This window comes from Microcebus murinus, chromosome 15, assembly GCF_040939455.1.
Source record: "Microcebus murinus isolate Inina chromosome 15, M.murinus_Inina_mat1.0, whole genome shotgun sequence".
In the NCBI taxonomy this organism is placed as follows: Eukaryota; Metazoa; Chordata; class Mammalia; order Primates; family Cheirogaleidae; genus Microcebus; species Microcebus murinus.
In genome coordinates, this window is record NC_134118.1 from 65,144,942 (window position 1) to 65,159,998 (window position 15,057).

The 15,057-nt window shown below is 37.5% G+C and overlaps 1 protein-coding gene across 9 annotated transcripts in view; it reads right to left on the bottom strand.

The window, feature by feature from the left end:
• Nucleotides 1-15,057, bottom strand: part of TENM3 (teneurin transmembrane protein 3) — a 2,406,934-nt gene that overhangs the window by 325,654 nt on the left and 2,066,223 nt on the right. Inside the window, exon 1 of one of the 9 annotated variants that reach the window (XM_076010708.1) lies at nucleotides 5,549-5,623. The exons of 7 other annotated variants lie outside the window; for them this stretch is intronic. The gene's annotated coding sequence lies outside the window, so the exon portion shown is untranslated. Of the gene's footprint in view, nucleotides 1-5,213; nucleotides 5,281-5,548; nucleotides 5,624-15,057 lie in introns of those variants that run through there. One more of the 9 variants, XM_076010709.1, reaches the window with a different exon arrangement.

A 15,057-nucleotide genomic window follows, 5' to 3' on the forward strand; every position in this document is an offset into this window, starting at 1 on the left:
TTAACTTCTTACAGGAAGTGATGACTCTAGAACAGCAGCAATAGAACTACTAAAACTTGAATACTCTTCAAGTAAACATACTTAGGCACTTGTTAAAACAAACATTATTCCCACTGCTAAAATTGAAGTTGGCAAGTCTCTCTTCTTAATAGCTTAAAAAACAATTTGAAAAGTAGCAGAATAGCAGCTTCTTTGCAAAAAGACTAATCATCATCATTAAAAGACCCTTAAAAGCAAATACAGAATGGTCAGCCAGGCTGATCACCTTAATTTTTAATGAAGGGATATTTCCATATATATCAGTGTATGAAATAAATTTATGAAGGAACATCTTCTATCATTAAAAAGAAACTAATTTTAATTTTCACCTTCACTCTGATTATCTACAATCAGAGGAATATTTGAAAACAAAAAAAGAAATACGATAAAGCAGTACGTAGAAATCTATAAGTGATGAAATGAGCAGGGGTGGCTATCATAAAATAGCCAAATGGCTTCTTCCACCTCCATCAAGGTCACTTTACTGATGATGGGCTCAATAAGATGATAATGCATTTAACCACTTTCCTCGCATCTGACTTCGACCTCACAAATCCAAATGGTCTTGTTTAACTACCCTGGCCTTTCAGCATTTCCCTGAACAAAGATAATTAAGGAGATGTACTGCCCCCTACTATCACAGGAATTGAAAGACAAATAAACTTTTAAGAGCACAGCCAGGTGTCTATTCCACTAATGTACAACTTTTAAGCAGGAGGTAAAATGAAATAATGTTTAAATAATTATAAAAGGTTAATGTTAAATTTGTTATATAAGGTAATTTTATTTAACTTAAAAGTCATGAAAAAAGAGTTCCAGACTACATTTTACAGGTCTCTAGACAGCAGGTCCTCTTTGTCCCTGCCGGAAACAGTTTTAAGACTAAGGAAAAAAAGACACTGTGCACAAACTGACCTAAAGAAACGTCTTTAGAAGTCCATACATCATTTTAATTTTTAAAAAATGTTAGGTTATATATATATATATATATATATATATATATATATATATATCCAGAAAAGACTAAATTGTTTTTAATAAAACAAGAGTGTGGGATGTTTTAAAGAGACATAAAACATTTTTGCCTTTTTTTCCAGGCCATTTTCTCTATTATATTAGTTCTATATTAGTTATTCTGGTATGCTTTCACATTCTGCCTTTTTAATGTACAAAACATTTATGTCAAATACTATTTAATATTAAGGGAGGAGAATAATGAAATTTAAGAATCAAGCTCTGTTTTTCTTTTAAATACTATAGTATGTGGTTTCTCAAATGTAACTATTATTAAAATGCGACGTGCCCTCAAGTATTTGTGTGTACTTCTCAATTCTTCTTCTTTTGTCAAATGAATTTACCATCACTAACAGCTATGATATAAACTGTTTCTGGGATACCAAAGAGGTAGTTATTTTGAAATTGATACTGTAAAAATTAAGAGTGAATATTTCAAAACTTAAATAAATAGGATTTATAACTGAACAGCTAGATTTGTAACTAAAATCAATGTATACACGATTTTAAAACAATTGGTTTCTTAAATGTCAGAATACATATTCAAGTGTGCTAAATATATGTATATATAAAATCAAATAATCTCTACATATCGTACTGTTATTCTCTAGAGGGAAAACCAAACTTTGGCATGTCAAAAGACAACGCATTCCAAATACCTAACATGAGAACTAGATTCAGGTTAAAAGCCCTTGGAAATAAATGAGTATTATAATAACTTTTTATTTTAGACAAAACTCCAATAACAGTCATATAAATTTTATTTATTTCATATTATCTATTTCTAGAGAAATCTGTAATGCCAAACTGGTAAATCTAAACATAATAAATTTCTAACGTAAAATATCTCTTTTAGAAGGAAGAAATAAGTGTTATTTTGGCTTTAAAGTAGTCAATGTTTAAGGATATGGAAAACTCATATATGATTATAGCCAAAATAGCATTTATGATTGATAACTTAAAACCTAGATTTATATACTACGGACTTGTCCAGACCACTGTGATATAGCAAAAATCTCACTAATAATACTAATCTGAACCTTTGGGAACCCTCTTGCTCTTCTCTCCTATACCTCTAACAGCCCTTATATTTCCATTCCTTTCTCTCTACCAGGAAGTTCTGCAGCTTTTATTTGTGATTACTGTAGTAGAAGTTAAGAACCAGGTCACTGGAAGATCTAACTCATTAGCCACAACTATTTAGGAGTTCTGGTCTAACCCAGAGGGGTATAATTTACTGGTAGGTCAAAAACAAACAAGCAAAAAAAAAACTACTGTCCTTAATTTATTTACTTTCTTACTTAAACATCTTGCTCCTTTATGGTACCATTTTCACAATGTCCAAATAACCTTAAGGAAGAATATCTTATTTCTCAAATGTTAGGTGCTAAAGCACTCAGAACTATGATAAAACAATTACAGCCATCCTTTAATTTAAACTACATAAGTCTGTATATATGGCGTGTATACATATACATTTGCACAGAGTAAGAAATCCATAGTAAAGCAGTAATATATCATATTAGTATACAATTTAATCTTTTTTAAATGAGGAAAAGTTAGTATAAAAATGACTCATTTAGATAAAAATTTAAAACAAATATACTGTCCTATTTAGCATTTACATCTGGATTTCTAGAAAGGTAGTTTGTTATAAATCTTTATTCACAATTGTTTGAAGTAAAGCCTAAGAAACAAAATAAATTATAAACATCAAGAACTGATGTTCCAAAGCCCAATCTCTTAATTGCTGATCAGAGCTGAAAATAGATCTTTTTTCCTCCACTAATTGAATGAGTCTTGTTAAATCTTTTGAAATGCACTTTAGAAAATGCAAGAATACAGCTTAGAACAGGTTCTTTAATTTGGGTCATTTTCTGTTACTTGCAGTAGTGACGGGTGCTTAGCAACGCTGTTCTGGTGGCCCTTTTAAGGAAATGAATACCTGGAATACAGCATTTTAATCTATTTTATAGCATTAATTATCAAGATCACTGTATTTAGACAGTGCCTCCTTTGCCACTTTCCTACATTATGAAAGAAAGCAGTCCCGTGATAAATGGAACGTATTATTCCAGATGACAGAAGATCCTGTGCACCCCCTTACCAAGTAAAAAAATTTAAGGACATAAAAACTAACAGTAAATAGCAGCCACAAAAAGGGTTAGTTCAAATGTTTAGATAACAATATTACACTGAAAATCAGTGTTCAGACATACAAAAAAAGTCCCTGTTAAGTTGCTTTTCTTTTACTAAAATCTTTGAGAACAATTAAATTCTATTATGTACCACACTAGGCCACTGGTACCTAAGACATGTGATGCAACACAGCCAAAATTTACTTAATATTTTATTTTGCAAAGATTTGCTGAATATTTTAAATATCTTTTTTATATAAGAGGACTTTTACATTAGAAATAATAACAAGAATATCACGTAAATCATGACTAAGTTATTCACTTCATATTTATTATAATGTGCTCAAATGATAAACTATGAAGAAGACAAGGAAACAAAGTAAAACGGGGAGCTATCAAGTAGTTTTTCTAAGAAATCAAACTGCCATGTCATACTCTGTGAAGACGTCCATTCACATCTTATTAATAATCAGTACAACAGGTTAAGAAACTAGTAATTTAAAACATTTGGAATATTCCTTTCTATTTTTTTCTGATCTCAACTGTCAATGTTAAAAGTATAACTCTTTTAACTTTTTCCTCATAATTACACAATTCATTTTAGGTATCATGTCCTGAAGAAGGAAGGTGACGCTCTTATACAGCACCATTCTTCTTTATCTTCACAGCTAATAAGAGATCAAGTGACTCCCTCTTTGTCTAGCATGTTTCCTAATTTCAGTCTTTCATAGCCAATTTTTAAAGCTTTTTAACACTTAGCCCCCAAAGATGAGAAAGGAACCCAGTTAACAAATTGCAATCATATTTTTTAAGTTCCACTCTATTAGTTAATGTGCACTCAGCATCTCTTTAAATTAAACATACTTTATGCTGGATTTCAAATTTATCATCAAATTGTGTAAATTACCCTATAAAATGGGACAATACCAAAATTCCTCAAGTTTTTTAACCTCTTATACCAGATGGACTCTGCTTGGAGTTTGGTGTTTTGAACATTACAGTTGCATTTTAACGCCTGGGAGTCCAGTGAAAAAACAAAATGTGGGGCACAGTCTATGCTGCACTGAAACATTCTCCTTGTGAGAGGGAGGCTTCCTAAGTTAGCTGTATTGCTAAAATGCCTTCTCTGGATATTTTCAATCCTTTCTTAAGGACTACTTTAACAATTAGCACACAGAGGTCTCTGGATGGCTCTGAAACATTTAAAACCAGAGAACAAAAGGTTTATTTTAAAAATGAAAACCTTGGCTTGTACAACTCCAGACGTGAATCTGCTTTCAATTACTGAAAGTATTTCCACTTTAGTGGAAGGGGATCAAATCTTCAACTACACCATCTTAAGGCACTGAATTTGATTATATTAGGCTTTCAGAAGACAGAATGACTTTGTGACACAGGCACATTTATATCTGTATATATCATTTATAAGATATTCCAGAGAGATAGAGACGCTAGCACAAGAGAGGGAGGGAATGTGACTTTCTCATTCTGAAAGCTGCCCCAGATCTTTGTTTTATTAAAATACATACACAAATGGTAAAATGATTTTATCTTTAATAGATATAGCATAAGTTTTTCCAAACCATTCCCAACTATTTTTCCACAGAAGTAACCTGCATCGAAGCATAACTGTAAAGTTGAATTTCTTTTAGAGACTCTGTTCTATAAAACCTCCTGACAAAAATCACACATAAGTATTTCGCAGGCAAAAGACTGCTCTTTTAATCAGCAAGATTATTTTGTACCTTTTCCCCCATTAAGCAATTAGTATGATGGATTTTAGTTAATAGAACCAAAGGGCTGGTTAATTTAAGCTCAATGCAGATTCGTACGCATTTCTGACATAAATTACCCAAAATCATTACTGCTAAGATTTGCTCCCAACGAATTCGCAAAAGTCACAGTATGCAGGAAAAAAAGAGAGCTTTACCTCATGGATTAGGACAGTACACTACTCATAAAAAAAAATTCCATCTAATTAAAAATACCGGGAACAAAAGACTCCATTCTCCCCGCGGCTACCTGCACCACTCCGGGTGACGAAGAGTAATCGAGAAAGTTCAGCCTTCACCTCCTCTAAATCCTTACGTGTGCTCCCTCAGGGGTTAAAAAGCCACCTCGTTTCAGATGCTAATGTTGCCTCTGCACCGGCTCCTACCCGCGCCGAGCCTCCTCCCATTCCGACACCACCGGGGAGAAAAGCGGAGCCGCCGGCCCCGGAGCGCAGCGCAGCGGCCGCCGCCGGCCCCGGAGCGAGCGAGCGGGCGAGCCAGCCGCGCCGGGAGCCGCCCGGGGAGCCGCGCTCCGCCGCCCGCCCCAGGCCGCCAACGCCGCCGCCAACGCCGCCGCTCACCCACCTTGCCGCGGCGCGCCCTCGCTGTGGCCGTGCGGAGCCGAGCCCGGCGCTGCCAAGTTGCCTCGGTCTGGAGCGTATCATGTTACAGCGCCGGGCTCGGGGCTCGGGCTGCGAGCGGCAGCCAGACATGATAGGCTGAGGCTCCTCTGTTTACACCCGGCCGCCGAGGGGGCGGCGGCGACGCTTAACCCCTTCGCGCCGGGCCGGGCCGCCGCCGCCCCGCCAGCCCCGCCGCCCGGCCCCCTCGCCCCGCTCCACACCCGCGGCCCGGGGCATTAGAAGAGCCCTGCCCCAGCCGAAGAGTGTGGGAACTGCACTGGAAACTGCTCTCAGGCATGCTTTAAAGACCCCGACAGGAGGCATCCACCCCTACACACACACACACACACACACACACACACACGCACACACGCACACACGCGCGCTCACACAAGCAGACCCATAAAACATCAATATTCGCTAATGTGGTTTTCCAGGCGAATGCAGATTTTTCAAAATCGGTTTTCTCTGGTAGCACTACTTTCCCGTGCTCACAAAAGAATCTCCTTCCCAACACATGAATGAATCCCGACCCCGGATCTGCCACCATTCATGCGTTGCCCGGCTGGGGTGTTTACTTAATCCCTGTGAGAGTGATGGCCCCGCTGCCCGCGGCTCCGCCAAACTAAGTGCCCGCGCTCCCGGGACGCGGCGCCCCGGCGGGCGGGCTGCGGTACCTCGGGGCGGGCGCGGCGGCAGGGCCCGGCCGGCCGCGGCGGGTGGCGGCGTGGGCGCGGGTGTCGCTTGCCGGCGCAGCGGGGACGGTCTCAGCACGCGCTCGCCCCTCGGCCTCGGCCGCCGCGGCTCGGTCGCTTCATCGGCCCCAGGAAGCACCCTGCCGGGGCGGGGGCTGCTCTGCGCCCTCGTCCTCGCCGCAGTCGCGGACCCCCATCGACGCCGACCGGTCGGTCCGCACCCGGAGACAGAAGTGGGTCCCCGGGGCTGGAGGCGTGTGTTCCAGTGGCCTGAGCTACTCCAAATGATGCGCCACGACAGGACAGCCCCGATCTGGAATAGCTAAGTGGGGCTCTAACTCGCTTTCCTGTTTAATAAAAGATACTTCAATATTGCAGCACTTAAATTTTTATTAAAAAATTGTCTTTCCCACTCCAGATCCGTTATTATTATTTTTGTATTGCCTCCAGTCCACTGTCCCTCTTTAATTTTTCTTGCTTCTAGAACATTCCATCCCCTTCAGCTTCTTCCTCCATTAAACTGAGACTTAGACTGGAATGACTGAATGTTCATGATTTTTAGCTTCACCAGTGTTTTCTTCCAATTCCTCCAAACCCCTAAAGTATTTTTACAGATGAACAAGAAACACTTCACATCACGATACTAATATCAATCAACATATCTTTATCAGTTCTCATCCCACATTTTAACTATCTTGTAAATATAGACTTAACCCAAAAAAATTAATACGTTAAGAAAGGAAGGGTTAGTGTTCTCTCTTCGTTTATCAGTAAGATGAGAAGATTACAGTTAGAATTTTTCTTTTCCTCTACCCTCTTTCCTCAGGTGAAGACTAAATTCTTCACTCATTCCCATGATGCAACAATAACAGTAATTTCTTTATCTTCTCTAGCATACTACCTTTACCGTGACTTTTGTCACTTTTTATATCCAATGCCACAAGAATATAAATACAGCTCTTCTACCTCTTTGTGGTACTTTTCCACCTCAGTTTCCATTACCTTTGTCCATCATCATCCGTGGAAATATCTGATGCTACTCAGGGTTTAAGCAAAGGCTCTACACCTTAGTGTTCCTTTCTTTCAATAACTCTGGCTTTTCTAAAACCGTGATTCACAAACACACTATTACAACATGATTATCACAATCAGCCTGTCAATTCTTCCTTTAATGATCAATGTATTCATCCTTTAATTGTGACATTATTAAGATATCATAGAAATTATTGAAATGCATAGTAATTACTTAAAACTTAGACATTCCTTTGACACAGTCTAAATTTCAAAGTTATTTCAGGGTTTTGAGATTCTTTCTCTTTAGTAAAATTGGGTCAAAAAATAGAACAATAGATATTCTGTGGGGCACTGAAAGACTTCTAAGCTCTTAAACAAATATCTTCCCAAGTCATAATATTTTGAAAAGGATCATTTCACGCATTGCTGTAATGCCTGTGACTCTTTGGGGTGAGAGAAGCCTAAAGTAATTGCAAATAAACACTATATAATTATTTAGGACAGAATATGAAGGTGTTGTTCAATTGGAATCTTAGAAGAATTACATAGGCAGAACACTAAAAAGTTAAAATCTTCCAGGACCAACTAACTTGTCTACACTTCAGAAATGTACCCCTTGATTTGTGATTTTTGACAACTACAGCTTAGCAGATCTGGATTTGGACTACCACATTAGAACCCAGAAAGATGAATACTCTAATGGAGGAATGAAAGGTTTTTAAGATCTTAGATAAATCACTGGGTCAAGATGAATCTTAAGAAGACTGATACTTGGCATGCTCATTTCCCCAGATAAATGCTATGTAAATTGGTCACTGATTGATAGCATTTATTAAAATTCCCATTTAGAATGCTAATTAGACAATGCCCATCTATAAATATCAGATACAGGTTAGGCAAATTTTTATATTTGACTATATTGGAATATTCTACATGTATAGCTAGTTTATATTTTCTGAATACAAAACTAATTATGTATTTTCAAATTGGACAAAGACAATATCCCTTGAGAATAATCAAGGATTTACTTTGAACAAAGCTGAGCAGCAGCAGTAGCAGCAAAGAGGAAAGAGGCAGAGGAGAGACGGTTTTAAACAGTTTTCACTGCTGAAAAGTGAAGGATGGTTTCTGGGTATATCTTCCCAAGAAAAGACACTCAGTTTTGTGGCCACACCCATCCACACGTTAAATCACTGCCATCTTTTAAATGCAGGCATCCACCAAAGAGTTCCACGGAAACATGTAATAAGGCACACTTGCAACTTCTATTTTCTTTTACTACAGTTTGCTATATCAATGACATTGGGAATGATTAGCATTATGGATACTGCCTTATATCACCTAAGCATTTCTTATCTAAGATCTGCAGAATTCCCTGCAGTTCTGTGAGCAGACACTATCAAATATGTTGAATTATGTGGCTATTTTATGTTGTGAATGAATAACCACATGAAATCATACTTGCAATATTAAATGAATTTTACTTATAACTGAATTCAGTTCTTTAGGCACAAAATCCTAATGACTGTATACCACAAGGAAGATTTTTAAAAATGCATGAACCAAACCAAATCAAAGCAAATTGTATTTTTTTTTTAAAAGTCTGTGAATGAGCTATGACTTCAAACTGGCACCAACTTAGCTTCATATTAAGAGTATTTCTGACCTCTCTCTGCTTAGGACAAAAAGCTTGAAGAAAAATCAGAGTGTAACCAAGACTGAGATGATTATCTTTCCTGCTAATTATCAAGCACCAAATCCATATTGTCAGAGATGCTAATACAAAAATCAAACACTCATAGCTATGCTAAATACATGACTATCATGAAAGCTAACATCAAGCACCTCATATAATGACTGGCATTATATTGAACATTTGATACATGCCATTTTTATTCAATTCTATAAGAAATAATATTACCATGAAAAAGTAATATTATCCCATTTTACAGATGAGGAAACTGGAGCTTTAAGAAGTTAATAACATGCCCATTGAGTTACAGAGTGCCAGGGCCAAAACTCAGTCCCAGGTTTGATGGTTCCTGGGCCTGACACTTAAACATTTTACTAAATATTTAAACAGTGTCAATGCAGTAGTTAAAACTGGTTATTAGAAATACAGTTCACTTTCTAAATTTAAATTTATCAGGATAAGCCACATCAAAGATTTGAAAACATAATATTCCATTTTAAAAATTGATAATTTGTGAATTTGAGAGGGAGAGAAAAAGAGGCATGACACTCAATTTCTCCTGGGTTTTGAATTTACCTCAAGAGGTAAGGTAACAAATCATGCCAATATTAGTATGTTCTGTAAGCAGGCATCTTAAAGAGGAATGAAGTGGTTAATAAGCATTTCTAAAAACCTGATTTAGTGATTGGCATAGGTTAATAAGTCTATCATTCTATAATTTAGTTTGTTTAGATGGACTATGTTAAAAATTATACCTTTATTTATAAATATTTTTAAACTAAATATCAAAGAAAGAATTTGTTACCAAAATTACAGTGCCTTTATGTCAATTGATAATAATAATTGTACAATTACTTTAAATTATGTGAATAAAATTTTAGATTTTATCTTATGTTTTGCAATGTGCTATTCTGTCAGTAGCACATAACTTTCTAAAAGCTACATGGACTGTAAGTGAACATAAAACTATTTAAAATCCTATTAAGGGCCCTTTCTCAAAGTTCAATTATCATATATACTGGAACAGAAATAAAGGTTTTTAAAAAATCTTATATTAAAGGGCAACACAATTTTTCACAGATGTCTACAGTAAACCTAGAAGGCTAGTATAATATCCAAGTGATCCTTTTTTGATTTATCCTACAGAAAAATCCACCTACAATATATGTATTTATTTCACAGCTATCTCAAATGACCCACATATGAAATCATTTCTAAAAGGTGACTTTTCTTCTTATTTTTAAAGGTATTAAATTATTTTTGCCAAAAAACAAATGCTTTATGAAATCTGATACATGGTGAAGAAGACCTAAGACTCTTTCTTTACATATCCAAGCACGTTTGTTGTGTGCCAAGAGAACTGGTCCTTATTTTTGTCCTAATTCAGATGACCTTGGGCAGGAGCCTGCTGGGTTTTCCACAGCCCAGGCAGGCAGGGAGGAGGAGGAAGCAGGATCTGGGTGTGTATGAGGAGGTCTGGGCTCCTTGCAGGGGGCAATCAAGCAAAGCACTATATCCTTAAGGCTTAGTGAGCTTCAGCCCTGTCTTGGCAACTGCCCAAGTAGGAGAGAAGGGGATGAAGAAGGGACATGATTCCTACCCGGGTGGTGAGAGCAAGACAGGGGCAGGAGGGCAGAGCTTCAGGAGAAATCCAGATGGCCAGTAAGAGTTAGTGGGGGGTACCAATGCCAGGAACTAAGTGCATAGCAAAAGCTGAGGGCCCAAGTCAAGCTACCAGGTGTCCAAAGGCAACGTTAGAAGGCAGTATACAGCACGGAGAAGTATACAGAAGTCTCGTTCTATCAGTAACCTCCATGACTGGGGAAGGACAGGAATGGCCAAACCAGAGGAAGTACTGCTCCTCCCTGGCACACCGGATGCAGGGTCTGCAGGCAGCAAGACTAATTCCTAGGCCCACCCACGGATGGCAGTGTTTGTCTATGCTTGGCAACTTATTGGGGTCCACTTTACCTTTAGATTTTAAAAATAGGAATATATTTGAGGGAGTATTTTGGATGTATTCTTTGACAGTCCAAGTTAAAAAATATAAATGGGATAAATAAAAATGATTGAATTGTCTCAAATATGTAGCAATTTCTTCAATCTAGACTATTTGTTTCTAACCATCATTCTATTCACCCAGCCTCAGAATACTTGTGTTGGTTCTCAAAAACCATTTTCAGTTACATGTCAAAAAGCTAAGCAGTATATTTTTAACATTAGAAATATTACTATAAGTACTTTGTTTTGTTTAGACACCAAGAATTATTCTCTGATGACTAGAGTGAAGTGATGTCAGGTGGGTGAGTAGTCCATGGTAGCAATAGCTATGCACAGTCAAATCCTTTATGCAGTGGACACAACATGGAAATCACACAGATTTTTATATTAACCCTTCTTAAATTTTAATTTCTAATATCAAAAATTTAAAAAGAACCCATATGCCTTAAGATATTTTTGCAAATATTTTATTTAACATATCTTTATTGACAAATCTGGATAATTAATAATGTATTAATTTCAGGTGTTCTCCTGACATAGTCACATAGAAAATGTTTTTAATGATTTTTTGGTTTGTGAACATAAATTATGAGTGTGCACATATTTTTTTTTTAATATGTCAGGTTGAATGTATGTATATGCTTTAGTACATCTGCTTTTGACCTGGCCAATTTCTGCTTGTTCATAACTTGGCTTAGAAGTCAGCTCCTCCATGTAGCCTTTCCTGGTTCACTAAGAATAGTTTAAGGGCCCCTCTTTTGTGTTCCCATCAAACTCTGTAAATATCCCTTTCTAACACTCATACACTATGTTCTGCTACCTGTCTACTTGTGTGTAACTCTTTCCAGACCATAAACATATGAGGGTAGGGACTGTTTCATTTAGTTAGTATCATGTCATGCACAAAGGAGACACTAAATGAATTCTGGTTTGGGGATGGGTGAATGTATACATCACTGGAAATGAATAATCCAGATTGAAGAAACTGCTTGCTAATTAAAATGATGCAATCATTTGTAGTTATCACACTATTATGTAATTGTTGGTTTTCTCTCTGTGTGTCTCTGCCTGCCTGACGCATGCATGCAGAATCTCTCTCTCACATACACACACACATACACACACAAAGACACATGCATACACACACATCCATATCCTAACATAAACTTTCAAGGGCAGAGGGTGTGACCTAATGGCATCTAGCACCATTGATAGTTCAAGGTCACAATTTTAAAAAATCCATAAATATATATTTTTTAATTATAAAATCACAGGATTATAAAACTGGACATGAATTTAACACATGATCTGATTTGGTGATACCCTCCCAGATCCTTCCCAGATATTATCCCATCTACATCACAACACACACAGATGAATTTATTTATTTAAAAAAAAGCCCCACCTTTTCATATGCATTCCAAGTAATACATTACAATGTTCCACTTTGTTTGCTAAGGGCAATTCTATCTTGAGAGTCTCTAACTTAAATCTCTAAAGCTACAATTTATGTCTAAATAGTATTTCTCAGTTTTCAGTAGAAAAGAGAAGCAGCTGGTCACCATTTTCTCAATAAGGACCCTTCATACACTTGAAGATAATGATCTTAAATTTTCCCTTAAAATGGACATTGTCATGCTAAACTCAATTATTATTATTATTTTACCATTTCCTCACGGATCTATCTTACATCTCTTTCATGATCTTAATGGCTCTTCTCTGAACTTCCGCTGCAGGCCTGGGGTGTGGGGGGCTGAGAACCTCGAACTCTGGGTTGTCAGGCTCTAGATCCAGAGATCTAGGCCGGGAAGAGAAGAAAGCTCTACATAAGACAAATGGCTTAGAGAAAGGAAAGGGAATGAAGCGAGCATTTCATCGGATTTGTCTATTTAAAGGTGCCCGCAAGGAGTGAGGAGAAGGAAAAGGGGTGTAGCGCTGTGATGCAGATTTACTGTCCCGCTGCCAGGAAGTGATATTAACCCGTGGTAGAGGAGATCCCAGGTGCAATGAGGAAACTAAGAAAGCTAAGGACTAAGGACTGCGCCTGACTCTTGGGGGATGCTTACATACAGAGGTCACAAAGAGGAAGTTCAGCCACCAGGGAGACAGACAGCACCATCTAGGAAACTGGAGAGAAACAGCGGTGTGACGCCACAGAGAAGCCCCAGGGGAGAGATTTCAAGAACTGGGACAGGGAATGGAGTGGGTGATGGTTAACAAAGCTCCATGTCACAGATTAATACTTGGGATGATTGAAGAAAAGGTCTTGAAATTGGCAGGAAGAAGCAATTTGTGGTCCAAAGGAGAATAATTTCTAGCAGAGTAATGGGGTGAATGCCAGATTTAATGGGTGTTAAAAAGCAAGTGGATGATGGGGAAATGGAGGCAGCAAATGTACAAACCAGTTTTTTTCTTCAAAGTTTCTAGATTTGAATTCCACTCACATTTATTGAGTGCCTATTATGTGTCTTAACTGGGTACTTTCACTTGAAATGCTTTCTTTAATCCTCACAGGGCAACACTAGTTTAAAACTAGGACAGAAAACTGTATTTCCATTATTGAAAATACTCTGCAGGAAAAATACACTGGTTCTTTTAGGCAAATTTCTACCTAGGGTCTGTCTCAGTTTGTAGAAAGCAAGTGTGCTTAGGGTCTTGCTAGGGGCAACTTCAGCAGCTTAAGGGAAATCATACAAAGATACACATTAAATTCTACATGAGAGAAGTGAGTTCTCTAAAAAGAGGGGGGAAGGGATAAAGCGAAGAACAGACACAGACAGAGGCTGTCAGGGAAGGAAAACCCCTGTTACGTATCTAGTCCTGGGAGCTTTCAGCTTCTGAGTAATAGCAAACTTTAGGACAGTCTCTTTCTCCCAGGAAAAAGACTGGTGCAGAGGAAATTAGGTCTTTCAAAAGATCTAGAGTCACTGAAAGGCAAAATAAGGGCATCTATTTAACTGACGCTAAGCAAGGTGAACATAACTCCTGAGGCTATGGCAAACAAAAGATCCTGGCCACCAAGGCAAGTGTCCAGGTGAAGATTACGACATCAGACTATACAGATGTTTCAGAGTCTATCATCCTTGGTGGCAATTTGACTGCAATAGAAACCACTGTGAAAATATGTAGAACTATGTTATTTTTGGCCAAAGGCCTTTGCAAGATTTTCAACAAAAGGTTTGCACAATGTGATCATTCAAATGAATTTTAAAGATTAAGGCAGAACAAGTTAGAGTATTTTAGAATTAATTTCATAATATTACTCATTAGATCAATATATCACTATGTCACTTTAACTACAGAGTCTAAAATAGCTTTAGTTCAGATGATATAAGCAGCCAGTATAAGCAGAAAGGCTCTCTGAGTTAGGTACAAATCTATGTTGTATAACTGCATCTTTTTTGGTTGTATTCTACCATGGATGTTGGGTAAATTCACCTTCAAGGTATTTCTGGTAAAGTTTCAGACGGATGTTAGAATGAGGAATTTTCTAACTAGAAAAGAGCAGTTTGATTAGGTTGTGATTAACAGCAATTTATGATTAGTGAGAAAGGTCCTAAATTATTTCTAGGTATCTGTGCCATAAAAAGCTTATTCCATTGCTTGGTAATTATTTCCAACAACTAATAAAAACATGTAGTTTTATAATCAATGTTAGGAAAATTCATGGCTGAAATTCAGACATATATATCTTTATGTCCATGCCTTGGATTACTTAAATAAGCATCACTGCAACTGATGATAAGATGGACTCACTGCAAAATAAAAGAAGCTAAAAGAAATAAAATAGCTTCAATCGTTTGCACATTGAAACAAGACAAGTTAAGAAACATCACAGCTCGCTCTTCAGGGATTTCTCTACTTCTCTATAAATTCTCCAGAAATCAGGAAACCTTCCAATTTCTCTAATGTCTTAGGATAATTGTTTTCAGTTACTGTATATTTAAATTCACTTGTTTTCTTAAGGTTTTTTTTCTTTTCCACTCTGGTTTCCTACCTTCCTGATTGCTTTGTTGCCTGTCTATCCACTCTAAATTTACAGATCAGGGTTTTGTTTGTTTATTTTGA